This window comes from Ranitomeya imitator, chromosome 4 (assembly GCF_032444005.1).
Source record: "Ranitomeya imitator isolate aRanImi1 chromosome 4, aRanImi1.pri, whole genome shotgun sequence".
Taxonomy (NCBI): domain Eukaryota; kingdom Metazoa; phylum Chordata; class Amphibia; order Anura; family Dendrobatidae; genus Ranitomeya; species Ranitomeya imitator.
Window position 1 is genome coordinate 436,396,211 of NC_091285.1, and position 20,740 is coordinate 436,416,950.

At 46.0% G+C, this 20,740-nt stretch overlaps 1 long non-coding RNA gene across 1 annotated transcript in view; it reads left to right on the forward strand.

Moving 5' to 3' along the window:
* Positions 1-2,341: 2,341 nt before the first annotated feature.
* LOC138674178 (uncharacterized) overlaps positions 2,342-20,740 on the forward strand; it is a 68,673-nt gene continuing 50,274 nt past the window's right edge. Inside the window, exon 1 of the long non-coding RNA XR_011320519.1 lies at positions 2,342-2,514. This is a non-coding gene — a long non-coding RNA (uncharacterized lncRNA). The remainder of the gene's footprint in view (positions 2,515-20,740) is intronic.

Consider the following 20,740-nt stretch of genomic DNA (forward strand, 5'->3'; position numbering starts at 1 on the left):
GGATATATTACAAAGTATTGAGATGAAATTTTGTTTCTGACCAAATACTTATTTTCCACCATAATATGCAAATAAAATGATAAAAAAACAGACAATGTGATTTTCTGGATTTTTTTTTCTCAGTTTGTCTCCCATAGTTGAGGTCTACCTATGATGTAAATTACAGACGCCTCTCATCTTTTTAAGTGGTGGAACTTGCACTATTGCTGACTGACTAAATACTTTTTTGCCCCACTGTAGCAGGGAGGCGAGTAGCAGAGGGTGCTGTTCAGGTTGGATGTGGGGAACAGGGCTGCTATGGAGCAGATGCTGTGTGCTGGAGGAGAACATCAGCAGGGCAGGCAGGAGTAGGTGGAGAGGAGCAAGGATGATGCTGGAGAGGGGGAGACACGTGGGGCTGGAAGGGGACATGTGGGACTGGGGCAGAAGAAGAGAGGACGGGGCTCTGATGGCAGGGTGGAGGAAGAGAGAGTGAGGGAGCAAGAGCCGCCGCTGGATATTTAAATCCCACTATGCTCCCGTTTGGCCATGCCACCAGTCCCGTTTGTCCACGCCCCCCGCCTGCACACATATCGGCAGAGTGCACACGATTACAATCCCAGCACACGCGCGTCACTGCTCGAACCCTGACATGGCGGCAGGGCGCTTTGAAGTGCTGGGCGCCTGCACTGATATGATTATATCTGCGCTGGCGCCCAGACCCCTGTGGCAGAACAAAGGATCTCTTTGATCCTTTTGTCCTGATAGTGTGGCCATCTACTGACATGGTAATTAACCATGTCAGCATACAGGTCCTTCTCAAAAAATTAGCATATAGTGTTAAATTTCATTATTTACCATAATGTAATGATTACAATTAAACTTTCATATATTATAGATTCATTATCCACCAACTGAAATTTGTCAAGTCTTTTATTGTTTTAATACTGATGATTTTGGCATGCAACTCCTGATAACCCAAAAAACCTGTCTCAATAAATTAGCATATCAAGAAAAGGTTCTCTAAACGACCTATTACCCTAATCTTCTGAATCAACTAATTAACTCTAAACACATGCAAAAGATACCTGAGGCTTTTATAAACTCCCTGCCTGGTTCATTACTCAAAACCCCCATCATGGGTAAGACTAGCGACCTGACAGATGTCAAGAAGGCCATCATTGACACCCTCAAGCAAGATGGTAAGACCCAGAAAGAACTTTCTCAACAAATAGGCTGTTCCCAGAGTGCTGTATCAAGGCACCTCAATGGTAAGTCTGTTGGAAGGAAACAATGTGGCAGAAAACGCTGTACAACGAGAAGAGGAGACCGGACCCTGAGGAAGATTGTGGAGAAGGACCGATTCCAGACCTTGGGGAACCTGAGGAAGCAGTGGACTGAGTCTGGTGTGGAAACATCCAGAGCCACCGTGCACAGGTGTGTGCAGGAAATGGGCTACAGGTGCCGCATTCCCCAGGTAAAGCCACTTTTGAACCATAAACAGCGGCAGAGGCGCCTGACCTGGGCTACAGAGAAGCAGCACTGGACTGTTGCTAAGTGGTCCCAAGTACTTTTTTCTGATGAAAGCAAATTTTGCATGTCATTCGGAAATCAAAGTGCCAGAGTCTGGAGGAAGACTGGGGAGAAGGAAATGCCAAAATGCCTGAAGTCCAGTGTCAAGTACCCACAGTCAGTGATGGTGTGGGGTGCCATGTCAGCTGCTGGTGTTGGTCCACTGTGTTTCATCAAGGGCAGGGTCAATGCAGCTAGCTATCAGGAGATTTTGGAGCACTTCATGCTTCCATCGGCTGAAATGCTTTATGGAGATGAAGATTTCATTTTTCAGCACGACCTGGCACCTGCTCACAGTGCCAAAACCACTGGTAAATGGTTTACTGACCATGGTATTACTGTGCTCAATTGGCCTGCCAACTCTCCTGACCTGAACCCCATAGAGAATCTGTGGGATATTGTGAAGAGAAAGTTGAGAGACCTAAGACCCAACACTCTGGATGAGCTTAAAGGGAAGGTGCCGCGTTTTAATATTGAAAAAAAAAAAAAACCTCTTTAATTCCTTATTTTCATAAGTTATTTTCAAGTGCATAGTATTTATTGTTTTTTTTTTATTCATTTTTTTTTCTGCCACTGGGCGCCGCCATTTTCATTTGCAGGACTGTAAGTGTAGCTGCACGACACTTACAGTCTTCACATACGGCTGCCCTGGACATAAAGATCAGTAGTCGGCGTCCGACCCCATAGCTACCATTATAAGCTTCTCTGCTCTGATGTGGCCACGCCCCCTGGGCTGTCTCCACATCACAGCAGAGGCAGGAGGTCGGCGCCATCTTGCTTTAGCCCACAGTGGAGTGTACCTGTGAGCTCCACTGTAGAGCCGTGCTGTTGGAGGGGCAGCTCCATCTGTCTCCTCTCACACTCAGCGGCCATTCCCTGCCCTCTGCTGCCTGTAATCTCTAGAATCGCTAGAGAGGGTGAAGTGCTGGGGTCTGATGTCATCTTATCAGGAGCTGCAGAGAGGTAACAGAGGGGGATGGGGGAGAATCTCTGTGCTGCTCGGACCTCACTGCAGCTCCTCACAGGACATCAGACCCTGCATCTATCACTATACTGTGCTGAGCCAAGTATCTAATCCTCTCCTGTGCTGACCTGTGTATCTAATCCTCTCCTGTGTGATACTGTCTGCTGAGCCGTGTATCTAATCCTCTCCTGTGTGATAGTGACTGCTGAGCCGTGTATCTAATCCTATACTGTGTGCTGAGCCGTGTATCTAATCCTCTCCTGTGTGCTACTGTCTGCTGAGCCGTGTATCTAATCCTATACTGTGTGCTGAGCCGTGTATCTAATCCTCTCCTGTGTGATAGTGACTGCTGAGCCGTGTATCTAATCCTATACTGTCTGCTGAGCCGTGTATCTAATCCTCTCCTGTGTGATACTGTCTGCTGAGCCGTGTATCTAATCCTATACTGTCTGCTGAGCCGTGTATCTAATCCTCTCCTGTGTGATACGGTCTGCTGAGCCGTGTATCTAATCCTATACTGTGTGCTGAGCCGTGTATCTAATCCTCTCCTGTGTGATAGTGTCTGCTGAGCCGTGTATCTAATCCTCTCCTGTGTGATACTATCTGGTGAACCGTGTATCTAATCCTCTCCTGTGTGATACGGTCTGCTGAGCCGTGTATCTAATCCTATACTGTGTGCTGAGCCGTGTATCTAATCCTCTCCTGTGTGATAGTGTCTGCTGAGCCGTGTATCTAATCCTCTCCTGTGTGATACTATCTGGTGAACCGTGTATCTAATCCTCTCCTGTGTGATACTGTCTGCTGAGCCGTGTATCTAATCCTATACTGTCTGCTGAGCCGTGTATCTAATCCTCTCCTGTGTGATACGGTCTGCTGAGCCGTGTATCTAATCCTATACTGTGTGCTGAGCCGTGTATCTAATCCTCTCCTGTGTGATAGTGTCTGCTGAGCCGTGTATCTAATCCTCTCCTGTGTGATACTATCTGGTGAACCGTGTATCTAATCCTCTCCTGTGTGATACCGTCTGGTGAACCGTGTATCTAATCCTATCCTGTGCTGACCTGTGTATCTAATCCTGTGGAATACTGACTGTTGAGCCGTGTATCTAATCCTCTCCTGTGTGATACTGTCTGCTGAGCCGTGTATCTAATCTTATCGTGTGATACTGTCTGCTGAGCCGTGTATCTAATCATCTTCTGTGTAATACTGTCTGCTGAGCCGTGTATCTAATCCTATCCTGTGCTGACCTGTGTATCTAATCCTCCTGTGGAATACTGACTGCTGAGCCGTGTATCTAATCCTATCCTGTGTGATACTGTCTGCTGAGCCGTGTATCTAATCATCTTCTGTGTAATACTGTCTGCTGAGCCATGTATCTAATCCTATCCTGTGCTGACCTGTGTATCTAATCCTCCTGTGTGATACTGTCTGCTGAGCCGTGTATCTAATCCTCTCCTGTGTAATACTGTCTGCTGAGCCGTGTATCTAATCCTATCCTGTGCTGACCTGTGTATCTAATCCTCCTGTGGAATACTGACTGCTGAGCCGTGTATCTAATCCTCTCCTGTGTAATACTGTCTGCTGAGCCGTGTATCTAATCCTATCCTGTGCTGAGCCGTGTATCTAATCCTCCTGTGGAATACTGACTGCTGAGCCGTGTATCTAATCCTCTCCAGTGTGATACTGTCTGGTGAGCCATGTATCTAATCCTCTCCTGTGTGATACTGTCTGCTGAGCCGTGTATCTAATCCTCTCCTGTGTGATACTGTCTGGTGAACCGTGTATCTAATCCTATCCTGTGCTGACCTGTGTATCTAAGGCTATGTGCACACGTCCGGATTTTTAGCGTTTTTTTTTGCGGAATTTCGCCATAAAAACGCTATAAATCCACTAAAAAAACGCTAACATTATGCATCCTATCATTTAGAATGCATTCCGCATTTTTTGTGCAGATGTTAGCGTTTTTTTCCGCAAAAAAAACGCATACCGCAAAAAATCCGGACATGCTCTATCTTTTTGCGGATTTCCTATCAAAAAGGACATTCCGGAAAATAAAAAAAAAAAGCAAAAAAAACGCAAAAAATCAGCGCAAAAAACGCGCAAATTCCGCAAGAAATCCGCGCAAAAAAAGCACGCGGATTTCTGGCAGAATTCTCAGGATTATGTCAGGAAAAAATCCTGACGTGTGCACATAGCCTAATCCTGTGAAATACTGACTGCTGAGCCGTGTATCTAATCCTCTCCTGTGTGATACTGTCTGGTGAACCGTGTATCTAATCCACTTCTATGCACTCCCCTCCCCCCTGCATATCTTTCCCCATTGCACACACAACTCAATGCGTGCGGTAACAGGAGCTGCGAGCGTCATGCTGTATTATGGCATTATGTGAGATCTATATGACGGTATTATGTGATCTGTATGGTGGTATTATGCTTGATCAGTATTGTGAGAATTATATGGTATTGTGTGTGATCTATATGGCGGTATTATGTGAGAACACTGGCAGCATTATGTGTGATCTATATGGCGGTGTTATGTGAGAACACTATGGCAGTATTATGTGTGATCTATATGGCGGTATGTGAGAACACTGGCGGTATTATGTGTGATCTATATGGTGGTATTATGTGAGAACTGTATGACAGTATTGTGTGATCTATTTGATAGTATTGTGTGTGATCTATATGGCGGTATTATGTGAGAACACAATGGCAGTATTATCTTCAGAAAGCGGACCCATTCTATGGTGGTTCTGGCTGAGCACCTGCACGCGGGTCTGGGGTAATAGAGGGGCAGCGTGACCTCCAGTTAGGTGCAGTCAGGGCTGGTGAGGCAGCTGAAGAGAGGGGTCTCATTTTTATCGTTACTATATGGCTACATTTCCTTCCCAGCGTCACCCCGGACTTCGCCTGTCACCTCGCTTTCACATATTGCCAGGACAGGATGGAGAAGACAGGATCTGAGGAGGGGAATGGGGTCTGCATGCAAAGTCTGGATCAGACCAGGCCATCAATCCGCAGAAATGTTTCCTGGATTTTGTGGAGCAGATGGTCCATCCATGTGTATAAAAGATAGCGCTCTATGTACAATCCCTGGCTGCTCCGCGCACCAAACAGGGGGCCCCCATAGACCAGCACACTGCTCTCCTGAAATACTCTGTGCTGCTGTCACCCTGCTCCCTCCACCACATATCTCCCAGAATCCTTGCTGCCTGCCATCCTCGGTGACTGTCTACTTGTCAGTATAAGGCTGCTTTCACACTAGCGTCGGTACGAGCCTTTCGCAGTGCGTCGTACCGACGTATGCTGTGAAAAATGTCCGATGTGGGCAGCAGAAGCAGTCTTACGACGTTTCCGCTGCCCCATTGTTAGGTCTGGGCATGAGGGGGCCGAGTTTCGGCCGTGCATACGCTCTCGAAAATGGTGGACTCGACACACAAACGTTACATGTAACTTTTTTTGTGGCGGCGGTCCACCAAAACATGACGCAACCGTCGCACGACAGTTGTGACGTGTGGCAATACGTCGCAATGCGTCGGTAATGTTAGTCTATGGGGAAAAAACGCATCCTGCAGACAACTTTGCAGGATGGGTTTTTTCTCCTGAATGACGCATTGCAACGTACAGCCAACAACACTAGTGTGAAAGTAGCCTAAGGCTGCCGTCCACTATCAGTATTTGGTCAGTATTTTACCTCAGTATTTGTAAGCCAAAACCAGGAGTGGGTGATAAATGCAGAAGTGGTGACATGTTTCTATTATACTTTTCCTCTAATTGTTCCACTCCTGGTTTTGGCTTACAAATACTGAGGTAAAATACTGACCAAATACTGATCGTGTGACGGCAGCCATACTCTGCAGTCACCAACAAAATGGCTGCTCACTGGGTTCCTGAATATCATCCTCTCTAATCCCTTAGCAAACACCCATAAGGAGAGGAGAGGAGTGACATCACACACGTCAGCAGACTCCGCCCATAATTACTGCAGTGCTGTAATGTGAGCTATTTCTACACTAGGTTTTTCTGAAATTTCAGCAGCTGCTCTCCCTAGTGTTGAAAAGTGGAAATTCCAAAACTTTTCAAATTATTTTTCATATTTTACTAAATTATAAACAAATGATAATATTTTTTAAGAAAATGTAATCATTAACCCCTTCCCGACCCATGACGCCACGTAGGCGTCATGAAAGTCGGTGCCATTCCGACCCATGACGCCTATGCGGCGTCATGGAAAGATCGCGTCCCTGCAGATCGGGTGAAAGGGTTAACTCCCATTTCACCCGATCTGCAGGGACAGGGGGAGTGGTAGTTTAGCCCAGGGGGGGTGGCTTCACCCCCTCGTGGCTACGATCGCTCTGATTGGCTGTTGAAAGTGAAACTGCCAATCAGAGCGATTTGTAATATTTCACCTATTATAACGGGTGAAATATTACAATCCAGCCATGGCCGATGCTGAAATATCATCGGCCATGGCTGGAAATACTAGTGTGCCCCCACCCCACCCCACCGATCGCCCCCCCCAGCCCTCCGATCTGGCCGGTACACTGCTCCGGCTCCCCTCCGTCCAGTGCTCCGCTCCCCCCGTGCTCTTGTCTCCTCCCCCCGTGCTCCAATCACCCCCCCGTGCTCCAATCACCCCCCTGCACTCCGATCCACCCCCCCCCCCCGGTGCTCCGTTCCACCCCCCCGTGGTCCATTCCAGCCCCCCCGTGCTCCGTTCCACGCCCCCCGTGCTCCGTTCCACCCCTCCCGCACTCCGATTCCCCCCCGTGCTCCGATCCCCCCCCCCGTGGTCCCCCCCACCCCATCATACTTACCGATCCAGCCGGGGTCCCGTCCGTCTTCTCCCTGGGCGCCGCCATCTTCCAAAATGGCGGGCGCATGCGCAGTGCGCCCGCCGAATCTGCCGGCCGGCAGATTCGTTCCAAAGTGCATTTTGATCACTGAGATAGATTATATCTCAGTGATCAAAATAAAAAAAATAATAAATGACCCCCCCCCCCCCCTTTGTCACCCCCATAGGTAGGGACAATAAAAAAATAAAGAAATTTTTTTTTCCACTAATGTTAGAATAGGGTTAGGGTTAGGGGTAGGGTTAGGGGTAGGGTTAGGGGTAGGGTTAGGGGTAGGGTTAGGGTTAGGGTTAGGGGTAGGGTTAGGGCTAGGGATAGGGTTTCGGTATGTGCACACGTATTCTGGTCCTCTGCGGATTTGATAAATCCGCAGTGCTAAACCGCTGCGGATTTATGGCGGATTTACCGCGGTTTTTCTGCGCATTTCACTGCGGTTTTACAACTTCGATTTTCTATTTGAGCAGTTGTAAAACCGCTGCGGAATCCACACAAAGAAGTGACATGCTGCGGAATGTAAACCGCTGCGTTTCCGTGCAGTTTTTCCGCAGCATGTGTACAGCGATTTTTGTTTCCCGTAGGTTTACATTGAACTGTAAACTCATGGGAAACTGCTGCGGATCCGCAGCGTTTTCCGCAGCGTGTGCACATACCTTTAGAATTAGGCTATGTGCACACGGTGCGGATTGGCCGCTGCGGATTCGCAGCAGTGTTCAATCAGGTTTACAGTACCATGTAAACATATGAAAAACCAAATCCGCTGTGCCCATGGTGCGGAAAATACCGCGCGGAAACGCTGCGTTGTATTTTCCGCAGCATGTCAATTCTTTGTGCGGATTCCGCAGCGAATTACACCTGTTCCTCAATAGGAATCCGCAGGTGAAATCCGCACAAAAAACACTGGAAATCCGCGGAAAATCCGCAGGTAAAACGCAGTGCCTTTTACCCGCGGATTTTTCAAAAATGGTGCGAAAATATCTCACACGAATCCGCAACGTGGGCACATAGCCTTAGGGTTAGGGTTGGAATTAGGGTTGTGGTTATGGTTAGGGGTGTGTTGCGGTTAGGGTTGTGTTTAGGGTTATGGCTACAGTTGGGATTAGGGTTAGGGGTGTGTTGGGGTTAGTGTTGGAGGTAGAATTGAGGGGTTACCACTGTTTAGGCACATCAGGGGTCTCCAAACGCAACATGGCGCCACCATTGAGTCCAGCCAATCTCGTATTCAAAAAGTCAAATGGTGCTCCCTCACTTCCGAGCCCTGACGTGTGCTTAAACAGTGGTTTACCCCCACATATGGGGTACCAGCATACTCAGGACAAACTGCGCAACAATTACTGGGGTCCAATTTCTCCTGTTACCCTTGAGAAAATAAAAAAATGCTTGCTAAAACATAATTTTTGAGGAAAGAAAAATGATTTTTTATTTTCACGGCTCTGCGTTGTAAACGTCTGTGAAGCACTTGGGGGTTCAAAGTGCTCACCACATATCTAGATAAGTTCCTTGGGGGGTCTAATTTCTAAAATGGGGTCACTTGTGGGGGGTTTCTACTGTTTAGGCACACCAGGGGCTCTGCAAACGCAACGTGACACCCGCAGACCATTCCATCAAAGTCTGCATTTCAAAAGTCACTACTTCCCTTCTGAGCCCCGACATGTGCCCAAACAGTGGTTTACCCCCACTCATGGGGTATCAGCGTACTCAGGAGAAACTGGACAACAACTTTTGGGGTCCAATTTCTCCTGTAACCCTTGGGAAAATAAAAAATTCTGGGCTAAATAATTATTTTTGAGGAAAGAAAACGTATTTATTATTTTCACGGCTCTGCATTATAAACTTCTATGAAGCACTTGGGGGTTCAAAGTGCTCACCACACATCTAGATAAGTTCCTTTCGGGGTCTAGTTTCCAAAATGGGGTCACTTGTGGGGGGTTTCTACTGTTTAGGCACATCAGGGGCTCTGCAAACGCAACGTGACGCCCGCAGACCATTCCATCAAAGTCTGCATTTCAAAACGTCACTACTTCAATTCCAAGCCCCGGCATGTGCCCAAACAGTAGTTTACCCCCACATATGGGGTATCATCGTACTCAGGAGAAACTGGACAACAACTTTTGGGGTCAAATTTCTCCTGTTACCCTTGGGAAAATAAAAAATTGCAGGCTAAAAGATCATTTTTGAGAAAATAATTTTTTTTTTTTTTTTCATGGCTCTGCGTTATAAACTTCTGTGAAGCACTTGGGGGTTCAGAGTCCTCACCACACATCTAGATTAGTTCCTTTGGGGGTATAGTTTCCAAAATGGTGTCATTTCTGGGGGATCTCCAATGTTTAGGCACACAGGGGCTCTCCAAACGTGACATGGTGTCCGCTAATGATTGAAGCTAATTTTCCATTTAAAAAGCCAAATGGCGTGCCATCCCTTCCGAGCCCTGCCGTGCGCCCAAACAGTGGTTTACCCCCACATATGGGGTATCTGCGTACTCAGGACAAACAGGACAACAATATTTGGGGTCCAATTTCTCCTATTATCCTTGGCAAAATAGGAAATTCCAGGCTAAAAAATCATTTTTGAGGAAAGAAAAATTATTTTTTATTTTCATGGCTCTGCGTTATAAACTTCTGTGAAGCACCTGGGGGTTTAAAGTGCTCACTAGGCATCTAAATAAGTTCCTTGGGGGGTCTAGTTTCCAAAATGGGGTCACTTGTGGGGGAGCGCCAATGTTTAGGCACACAGGAGCTCTCCAAACGCGACATGGTGTCCGCTAACGATGGAAATAATTTTTCATTCAAAAAGTCAAATGGCGCTCCTTCCCTTCCGAGCCTTACCATGTGCCCAAACAGTGGTTTACCCCCACATGTGAGGTATTGGTGTACTCAGGAGAAATTGCCCAACACATTTTAGGATCCATTTTATCCTGTTGCCCATGTGAAAATGAAAAAATTGAGGCTAAAAGAATTTTTTTGTGAAAAAAAAGTACTTTTTCATTTTTACGGATTAATTTGTGAAGCACCTGGGGGTTCAAAGTGCTCACTATGCATCTAGATAAGTTCCTTGGGGCATCTAGTTTCCAAAATGGGGTCACTTGTGGGGGAGCTCCAATTTTTAGGTACACGGGGGCTCTCCAAACGTGACATGGTGTCCGCTAAAGAGTGGAGCCAATTTTTCATTCAAAAAGTCAAATGGCGCTCCTTCCCTTCCAAGCCCTGCCGTGCGCCCAAACAGTGGTTTACCCCCACATATGAGGTATCAGCGTACTCAGGACAAATTGGACAACAACTTTCGTGGTTCAGTTTCTCCTTTTACCATTGGGAAAATAAAAAAATTGTTGCTAAAAGATTTTTGTGACTAAAAAGTTAAATGTTCATTTTTTCCTTCCATGTTGCTTCTGCTGCTGTGAAGCACCTGAAGGGTTAATAAACTTCTTGAATGTGGTTTTGAGTACCTTGAGGGGTGCAGTTTTTAGAATGGTGTCACTTTTGGGTATTTTCAGCCATATAGACCCCTCAAACTGACTTCAAATGTGAGGTGGTCCCTAAAAAAAATGGTTTTGTAAATTTCGTTGTAAAAATGACAAATCGCTGGTCAAATTTTAACCCTTATAACTTCCTAACAAAAAAAAATTTTGTTTCCAAAATTGTGCTGATGTAAAGTAAACATGTGGGAAATGTTATTTATTAACTATTTTGTGTCACATATCTCTCTGGTTTAACAGAATAAAAATTAAAAATGTGAAAATTGCGAAATTTTCAAAATTTTCGCCAAATTTCCGTTTTTATCACAAATAAACGCAGAATTTATTGACCTAAATTTACCACTAACATGAAGCCCAATATGTCACGAAAAAACAATCTCAGAACCGCTAGGATCCGTTGAAGCGTTCCTGAGTTATTACCTCATAAAGGGACACTGGTCAGAATTGCAAAAAACGGCAAGGTCTTTAAGGTCAAAATAGGCTGGGTCATGAAGGGGTTAATTCTTTACATTTTTACAATTTCTGAAAAAATTTTTTTTTTGATGGCACCTTCCCTTTAAGGCCGCTATTGAAGCATCCTGGGCCTCCATAACATCTCAGCAGTGTCACAGGCTGATTGCCTCCATGCCACGCCGCATTGAAGCAGTCATTTCTGCCAAAGGATTCCCGACCAAGTATTGAATGCATAACTGAACATTATTATTTGATGGTTTTTTTGTTTGTTATTAAAAAACACTTTTATTTGATTGGATGGGATGGGTGAAATATGCTAATTTATTGATTTATTCAGGGATCTGGTCCACACTCTTGACCTTCCAACACCCAGGCCTTTCCTCTCACAGGACCTTACAGCCAAGAACCATTCAGGTCCATACACTCAGAACCCTGTGACCCACACCCTGATCACATTATGAAGCTGTAACCACCCCACAGGTCGGTGGTGTATGTGTGGTTAGTTAGACCCGCCCAGCTCTCCAACTAACCCTGCAAGCCTCCCTTTAAAGCTAAGCAAATATTTGTGGGACTACAGGTCCCAGAACAACATTACTGGCTTACAGTGCAGACTTCCTCTGCGACACATACCGGCCATTCACAATAATGCCAGTCCCTATCTCACCATTACAATTACACCTCCAAGCGTATCCTGAGGAGCCCATATGAGGGCCGTGGGATACTCGGTACCGGGCCTGGTACTTAAAGGGGATGTCACGTGGCGGCAACCCGGTCCGTGGCCCTGGGCGCCCAAGAAAAGGGAATGTCCTCAAAGGGGTTTGGAATAAAGTTTGTGTTCTTGATGCCATCTGTGGTATTCGGTCAATGGGGACCGACGCTGCTTACAGGGGTCCTGTGGGGTGATGCTATGGCAGCTAGCTGGTATAACTTCCTACAGTTGACCCAGTTTGGAAAACTAGGCCCCTCAAGGAATTTAGCTAGATGTGGGGTGAGCACCTTGAACCCACAGGTGCTACCCAGAATTTGATAACATTGATCTGTGAAAATGAAAAATATATATTTTTCCCACAAAAATGTCGTTTTAGCCCCATTTTTTTCATTTTCAAAAGGATGGGAGAAAATGGACCGCAAAATTTGTAGTGCAATTTATCTTGAGTACGCCGATACTCCATATGTGGTAGAAAACTACTTTTGAGGCACAGTGCAAAGCTCAGAAGGGAAGAAGCACCATATCGGAGTTCAGATTTTGCTGGACTGGTTTGAGGTTGTCATGTCACATTGGCAGAGCCCCTGAGGTGCCAGAACAGCAACCCCACCCCCCCACCCCCCGTAAAAGACAGCATTTTACAAACTACACCTCTCAATTAAATCATCTAGGGGTGCAGTGATCATATTCACACCACAGGTGGGTCACAGAGTTTTATACCGTGAAGAAAAAAAATTGGTTTTTACAACAAAGATTTTGTTTTAGCCCCAGAGTTTACATTTTTACGCTGCGAAATGGGTAAAAATGGCACCAGAATTTTCCCACAATTTCTGCTGAATGTAGAAATACTCCATATTTGGCTGTACAATACTGCTTAGCCATATGGTGAGACTCGGGAGGGACAGAATGCTATTTGCCTCCTGGAGCACAGATTTTCCTACAATAGTTTGCAGACTCCATGTACAGAGCTCCTAAGTTCTAGAAGAGCAGAATCCTCCCTCAAGTGACCCCATTTTGGAAATCATACTCCTTTGAGAATTTATCTACAGGTAGAGTAGCGATATTGACTCCTTGGGTGTTTTCCAGAAACAAGCAGTAGTGGATGGTCTTCAGTGAAAATTGTAAACTGCAGTTGTAGTGATCAATATGTTGTAGTGACCAATATGTAGCAGTGCCCATACCTTGTGCCCAGCTCATGCACCTGTAAATTAGGTAAGCTCTTATCGCTACAGAAATTTAAACACATGTGGATGCTAACTGCGGTTTAGGTACACTGTGGTGTTCAGAAGGGCAGAAGGGAGCATTTTGATTTGGGAGCTCACAGTATGCTGAATTTGTTTTGGGGGAGACAAGAAGCCATTTTTCCTCTCCAGAGTCTTTGCACTATAAGTAACATGGAAGCCTCCTATATTTCAGTCAATAGATTACAGGTCTGAGTGAGGACTTCCTTTTTTTGTTGAAACTGAGTTAAAGCTTTTGTAGGGAACATTTTACACAACATTTGGGATCACATATATCCAGCGCGCTACGCTGAGCACTAACATCAGGATTTCCATCTAAGGCTACTTTCACACTAGCGTCGTACGACGCACGTCGCAATGCGTCGTTTTGGCAAAGTTGGCTGCAGGATGCGTTTTTTCCCCATAGACTAACATTAGCGACGCATTGCGACGCATTGCCGCGTCGTGTTGTGGCGAACCATCGGAACAAAAAAACACAACTCACAATGAAGCAGCGGATGCGTTGTAATAATGCATCTGCTGCCCCCGTTGTGCTGCGTTGTCACAGGATGCGTTGGTATGTCGGCCCGACGCACTGCGACGGGCCAATGCTAGTGTGAAAGTAGCCTAAATCTCCAAGTGACGTAATTCAGATGAAACCTCCGAGGGAGCCACTCACTATAATAAGGCAGCAGAGTTACTCTGGACTCCATTTGGCCTCAGTTCAGAATTGTACCTTTTTTCACAAATGGACAAAACTGTGGCAGACTGCGCTTTTATGCGCGCCTAAAAAGATAGATACAGCCAGATCACAAGCCAGATGGCGTCCACAGTGCCTCCTTCTGCCGCATTATAGGAAATCTTCGGCTGGGGGTTCTGTCTGACACACGTATCTCAGAGCGCAGGACAAATGTGAGCCGAGCCTTAGGCTGCCGTCACATTAGCAGTATTTGGTCAGTATTTTACATCAGTATTTGTAAGCAGGGGCGTAACTATAGCGGTCGCAGAGGTCGCAGTTGCGACGGGGCCCGGACTTCCTAAGGGCCCGCCCGTCCGTCCATGGACAATAGCGAAGGAGAATGAATGACTCACCCAACCATTTGTGAGTGTCAGTGACCCGCAGCAGGGAGCCGTCACCGCAGGTCCTCCAGTTACATGGGGAAAGATGGAGTCAATGCAGTCACATGATCCAACCATGTGACCTGGAGAGGCGTGTCCACACAGGTCCTTCAGTGAGTCGCACCAAAGAAATAGGAAAGGACTGGTGGCACTGCTTGAGTGAGTGACCGAGTGCCGCAGCTTGCACTTTTTAAACCTAAAAAGCTGCTGTTGCTGCGTCCTCCTCCTCCTGCCGCCGAAGGGTCCCTCAAGCCGATCTTTATTTGTCCTCCTGCTGGTTTTTGCAGCCGCACCGCAGACATTGTGAGTAGTGGCGGGAAGCGTCCGCATCGCTTAGCCTTTCAGACATTCCCTGCTCTGCTGCCCTTATGAACTGTATGCATCTGTCAAATCACCTTTTTCAGCACAAATTAGTTCTATATTGATTGACCCTTTATCTTATCTACTCTATAATTGTCTAAGGCTAGGTTCAGATTGCATTAGAGCAATCCGTTTAGCGCCTAGCGCTAGCAGATTGCGCTAACGCAATGTTTTAAAAGGGGTCGCGTTAAACGTCCTCGCGAGAGCGGGGAAGGAACCTCGGGTGCAAGCAGCGTCCGCGGCGCGCCACAAAACACCAGCACATCGCTACCGCGTGCCGAAAATGACACGCGCTAGTGATGCGCGTCCCCATTGCTGTTAATGGGCGCGCTAATGGACCCGTTGCACGGCGTTAATTTCGCTGTGCAACGCTGTCCGTTAGCGCGGTCCCATTAATGCAATGGGAACCTAGCCTAAGGGTCACTTCCATCTTTCTGTCTTTCCTTCTTTCTGTCACGGATATTCATTTGTCGCGGCCTCTGTCTGTCAAGGAAATCCAAGTCGCTGATTGGTCACGGCAAAACAGCCACGACCAGTCAGCGACAGGCACAGTCCGCAAGAAAATGGCCGCTCCTTACTCCCCGCAGTCAGTGCCTGTCGCCCGCATACTCCCCTTCAGCCACCGCTAACACAGGGTTAATGCCGGCGGTAACGGACGGCATTATGCCGTGAGTAACACACTCAGTTACCTCCGCTATTAAACCTGTGTGTCCCCAACTTTTTACTATTGACGCTGCCTATACAGCATCAATAGTAAAAAATGTAATGTTAAAAATAATAAAAAAAACAAAAAACCTGCTATACTCACCCTCCGTTGTCCGCAGAGCCGCTCGCGCTGGCCGCCATCTTCGATTCCCGGCGATGCATTGCGAAATTACCCAGAAGAATTAGCGGGAACGGAAGATGGCGGCAGCCACGCGCTACAAGGGGCCCTCGGATCCGAAGGTGAGTATATTTATTTTTTAACCTGTGACATACGTGACTGGGCAATATACTACGTAGCTGGGCAATACACTACGTGGCTGGGCAATATAGTACGTGGCTCTGTGCTGTATACTACGTCGCTGTGCAATACACTACGTAGCTGGGCAATATACTATGTAGCTGGGCAATATACTACGTAGCTGGGCAATATACTACGTGATTGGGCAATATACTACGTTGCTGGGCAATATACTACGTAGCTGGGCAATATACTACGTAGCTGGGCAATATACTATGTAGCTGGGCAATATATTACTTCGCTGGGCAATATACTACGTGGCTGGGCAATATACTACGTCGCTGGGCAATATACTATGTAGCTGGGCAATATACTATGTAGCTGGGCAATATAGAACAGCGGGGGGGTGGGGGGGGGCGCACAGGGGGTGGGAGGTGTTTGGGCACATGGAGCTTTATTTTAAACACGATTATTCATATCTTCTCTACAGCAAATGCTGCTGCAGGGAAGATATGAATCGCGACTTCAGCACCAGATGCAGGGGACAGCGCTAAACTTTAGCGCTGTCTCCTGCACGGTGCGTGTGGTACCCAGTGGGCACACGGGCGGCACACTTGTGCCGCACGTTTGCCACACTAATGTGCCACAGAAACGCACCGGCACACGGACACAGACAATTACGGTACCGATTTTTCCGGTACTGGAATTATCTGGATGTGTGAGACTGCCCTCAGGTAGATTTATTCTTCGGGTCAGTACGATTACGAAGATACCACATTCATATAATTTTTTAATGTTTTGCCACTTTTACACAATAAAAACTATTTTGTAGAAAAAATAATTACTTTTGCATCGCTTTATTCGGAGAGTTTTAAATTTATTTTTTTTAAAGTGTTTATTAAAGGGGTTAACTAGTGGGACAGTTTTACATATCGAGTCATTCCGGACATGGCAATACCAAATATATTTACTCTTTTTTTGTTGCTTTATTTTAAATAAATATACTTATTTCTGTGTATAATGTATATAACCAGACTGTGATCAGACTGCAAAAAGTTAAAGAAGTAAAAACGTGAAAAAAAATCTGCAACAATTTTTTTTATCTCACAGTGTATATATACAGGTCCTTCTCAAAAAATTAGCATATAGTGTTAAATTTCATTATTTACCATAATGTAATGATTACAATTAAACTTTCATATTTTATAGATTCATTATCCACCAACTGAAATTTGTCAGGTCTTTTATTGTTTTAATACTGATGATTTTGGCATACAACTCCTGATAACCCAAAAAACCTGTCTCAATAAATTAGCATATCAAGAAAAGGTTCTCTAAACCAGAGGTCCCCAACTCCAGTCCTCAAGGCCCACCAACAGGTCATGTTTTCAGGATTTCCTTTGCATTGCACAGGTGATGCAATTATTACCTGGGCAAGACTAAGGAAATCCTGAAAACATGACATGTTGGTGGGCCTTGAGGACTGGAGTTGGGGACCCCTGCTCTAAACGACCTATTACCCTAATCTTCTGAATCAACTAATTAACTCTAAACACATGCAAAAGATACCTGAGGCTTTTATAAACTCCCTGCCTGGTTCATTACTCAAAACCCCCATCATGGGTAAAGGCCCCTTCACATTAAGCGACGCTGCAGCGATACCGACAACGATCCGGATCGCTGCAGCGTCGCTGTTTGGTCGCTGGAGAGCTGTCACACAGACCGCTCTCCAGCGACCAACGATGCCGGTAACCAGGGTAAACATCGGGTAACTAAGCGCAGGGCCGCGCTTAGTAACCCGATGTTTACCCTGGTTACCATGCTAAAAGTAAAAAAAAACAAACACTAGATACTTACCTACCGCTGTCTGTCCTCCAGCGCTGCGCCCTGCTTCTCTGCTCTCCTCCTGTACTGTCTGTGAGCCGGAAAGCAGAGCGGTGACGTCACCGCTCTGCTTTCCGGCTCACAGACAGTACAGGAGGAGTGCAGAGCACAGCGCTGGAGGACAGACAGCGGTAGGTAAGTATCTAGTGTTTGTTTTTTTTTACTTTTAGCATGGTAACCAGGGTAAACATCGGGTTACTAAGCGCGGCCCTGCGCTTAGTTACCCGATGTTTACCCTGGTTACCAGTGAAGACATCGCTGGATCGGTGTCACACACGCCGATCCAGCGATGTCTCCAGGGAGTCCAGCGACGAAATAAAGTTCTGGACTTTATTCAGCGACCAACGATCTCCCAGCAGGGGCCTGATCGTTGGTCGCTGTCACACATAACGATTTCATTAACGATATCGTTGCTACGTCACAAATAGCAACGATATCGTTAACAATATCGTTATGTGTGAAGGTACCTTTAGACTAGCGACCTGACAGATGTCAAGAAGGCCATCATTGACACCCTCAAGCAAGAGGGTAAGACCCAGAAAGAAATTTCTCAACAAATAGGCTTTTCCCAGAGTGCTGTATCAAGGCACCTCAATGGTAAGTCTGTTGGAAGGAAACAATGTGGCAGAAAACGCTGTACAACGAGAAGAGGAGACCGGACCCTGAGGAAGATTGTGGAGAAGGACCGATTCCAGACCTTGGGGAACCTGAGGAAGCAGTGGACTGAGTCTGGTGTGGAAACATCCAGAGCCACCGTGCACAGGCGTGTGCAGGAAATGGGCTACAGGTGCCGCATTCCCCAGGTAAAGCCACTTTTGAGCTACAGAGAAGCAGCACTGGACTGTTGCTAAGTGGTCCCAAGTACTTTTTTCTGATGAAAGCAAATTTTGCATGTCATTCGGAAATCAAGGTGCCAGAGTCTGGAGGAAGACTGGGGAGAAGGAAATGCCAAAATGCCTGAAGTCCAGTGTCAAGTACCCACAGTCAGTGATGGTGTGGGGTGCCATGTCAGCTGCTGGTGTTGGTCCACTGTGTTTCATCAAGGGCAGGGTCAATGCAGCTAGCTATCAGGAGATTTTGGAGCACTTCATGCTTCCATCGGCTGAAATGCTTTATGGAGATGAAGATTTCATTTTTCAGCACGACCTGGCACCTGCTCACAGTGCCAAAACCACTGGTAAATGGTTTACTGACCATGGTATTACTGTGCTCAATTGGCCTGCCAACTCTCCTGACCTGAACCCCATAGAGAATCTGTGGGATATTGTGAAGAGAAAGTTGAGAGACGCAAGACCCAACACTCTGGATGAGCTTAAGGCCGCTATTGAAGCATCCTGGGCCTCCATAACATCTCAGCAGTGTCACAGGCTGATTGCCTCCATGCCACGCCGCATTGAAGCAGTCATTTCTGCCAAAGGATTCCCGACCAAGTATTGAGTGCATAACTGAACATTATTATTTGTTGGTTTTTTTGTTTGTTATTAAAAAACACTTTTATTTGATTGGATGGGTGAAATATGCTAATTTATTGAGACAGGTTTTTTGGGTTATCAGGAGTTGTATGCCAAAATCATCAGTATTAAAACAATAAAAGACCTGACAAATTTCAGTTGGTGGATAATGAATCTATAATATATGAAAGTTTAATTGTAATCATTACATTATGGTAAATAATGAAATTTAACACTATATGCTAATTTTTTGAGAAGGACCTGTATGCTGTGATTTTAAAAAAATATTTTTAGATTTTTTTTCATGTTATTTACTTCTTTACTTTCACTTTTTGCAGTCTGATCGCATATAAAGCTGGACCTTTGCTATGCTGTACAAACTGTCAGCACTGCACATGATCTAGCAAGTTTGCTTACTCTGGTGACCTGAATGTTGTCACTATGGCAACGATTGGCCCCTCGCGATGATGTTGCGAGGTCGCCGATCGGAGAGCAGAGGGAGCTCCCTCCTTTTGCATGCATGCTAAATGCTGCAATTGATATCGCATTTAGAGAGTTAAAGTGTCGGGAGCGGTGCTGGCATCACTTCAGCCGCCTGTGTGCGGAAGATCGCCATGACATGTATATACTGTATTGATCGGGAAATACTTCCCGGCCGACCATGATGAACATATACTGCAAATGTTGGGAAGGGGTTAAGGTAAACCAGTAACAACATACTGCTGTAATAGTAATGTAATGGAGTAATTTAAATGCAGTTACAAATTACATGGAATGTGTCACAAAATTATTTTTTTTGTGTTTGGTATTTATGTTAACAAGTTTATTAGTGTACAAATTAAGTGGTACAATTTTTTGTATTACTTTTAACTGAGCCACTGGGGGCTGCCATTTTTATTTCCTGGTGTTTGTCAGAGCGCAAAACTTAAACATCACAAATTCAGCAGCCCTAGGCCATAAGAGACTGCTGTCAGTGTCGTATCCTATGTCCTATACTGTGCCTGCATCATCAGTGAAATTTGCACACCCCCTGGGGTGCCCAGTTCACAGCGGTTGGTAGAGCCCGATGCCAATTAAAAGGACTCTGACATCACAGAATGACTGTTTAAGCCAAGTACAGGCTCTTGATGCATCATGGCGTGGTCAAACAATTAACTGCACCTTACCATCTGCTTGTTTTCCCTCTATCTCCATTTTTTGTTGACATTTTTGACTTGAAAACCTCAGAGAAGGGATGAGATTAATGGAAAGCAAGCAGCTGAAAGGTGCGCTTAATTGGCAATGCCATGATGCACCAATCACTTGTACTTGGTTTGAACAGTCATTCTGTGCTGATAGACTCCCTTTAATGGAGCCGAGCGCTGTTTCCCTCTGTCGCCCATAATTTCTGTGTTCTTAGTGGAGCCATCATGTCATTTCAACTTTAGCACTTCTATCAAAGTAATTATGGGTGAACATTCACCATCTCCAATGTTGCAGCAGTGATTTCGTCCAGTGATGTCTACTCATCTCTTGATCAAATCACTGCCACAGCCTTAAAACCCCGAACTGGTGGTGAGTATTCACTGATAATTACTGTGATCAGAGTGAAGCAGTCATATTATTGCAGCTGCAGTGCTCATATCACAGTCATACCACGTTGATTGCTGGTGACCACTCACCAGGTCACCAGGACTGCAATGGTGACTTCATCCATCAAATGGTGAGTACACGACACTGGGTAAAAATCACTGCCGGAGCAAAGGTGCCCAGAACTGTGCTCATCGC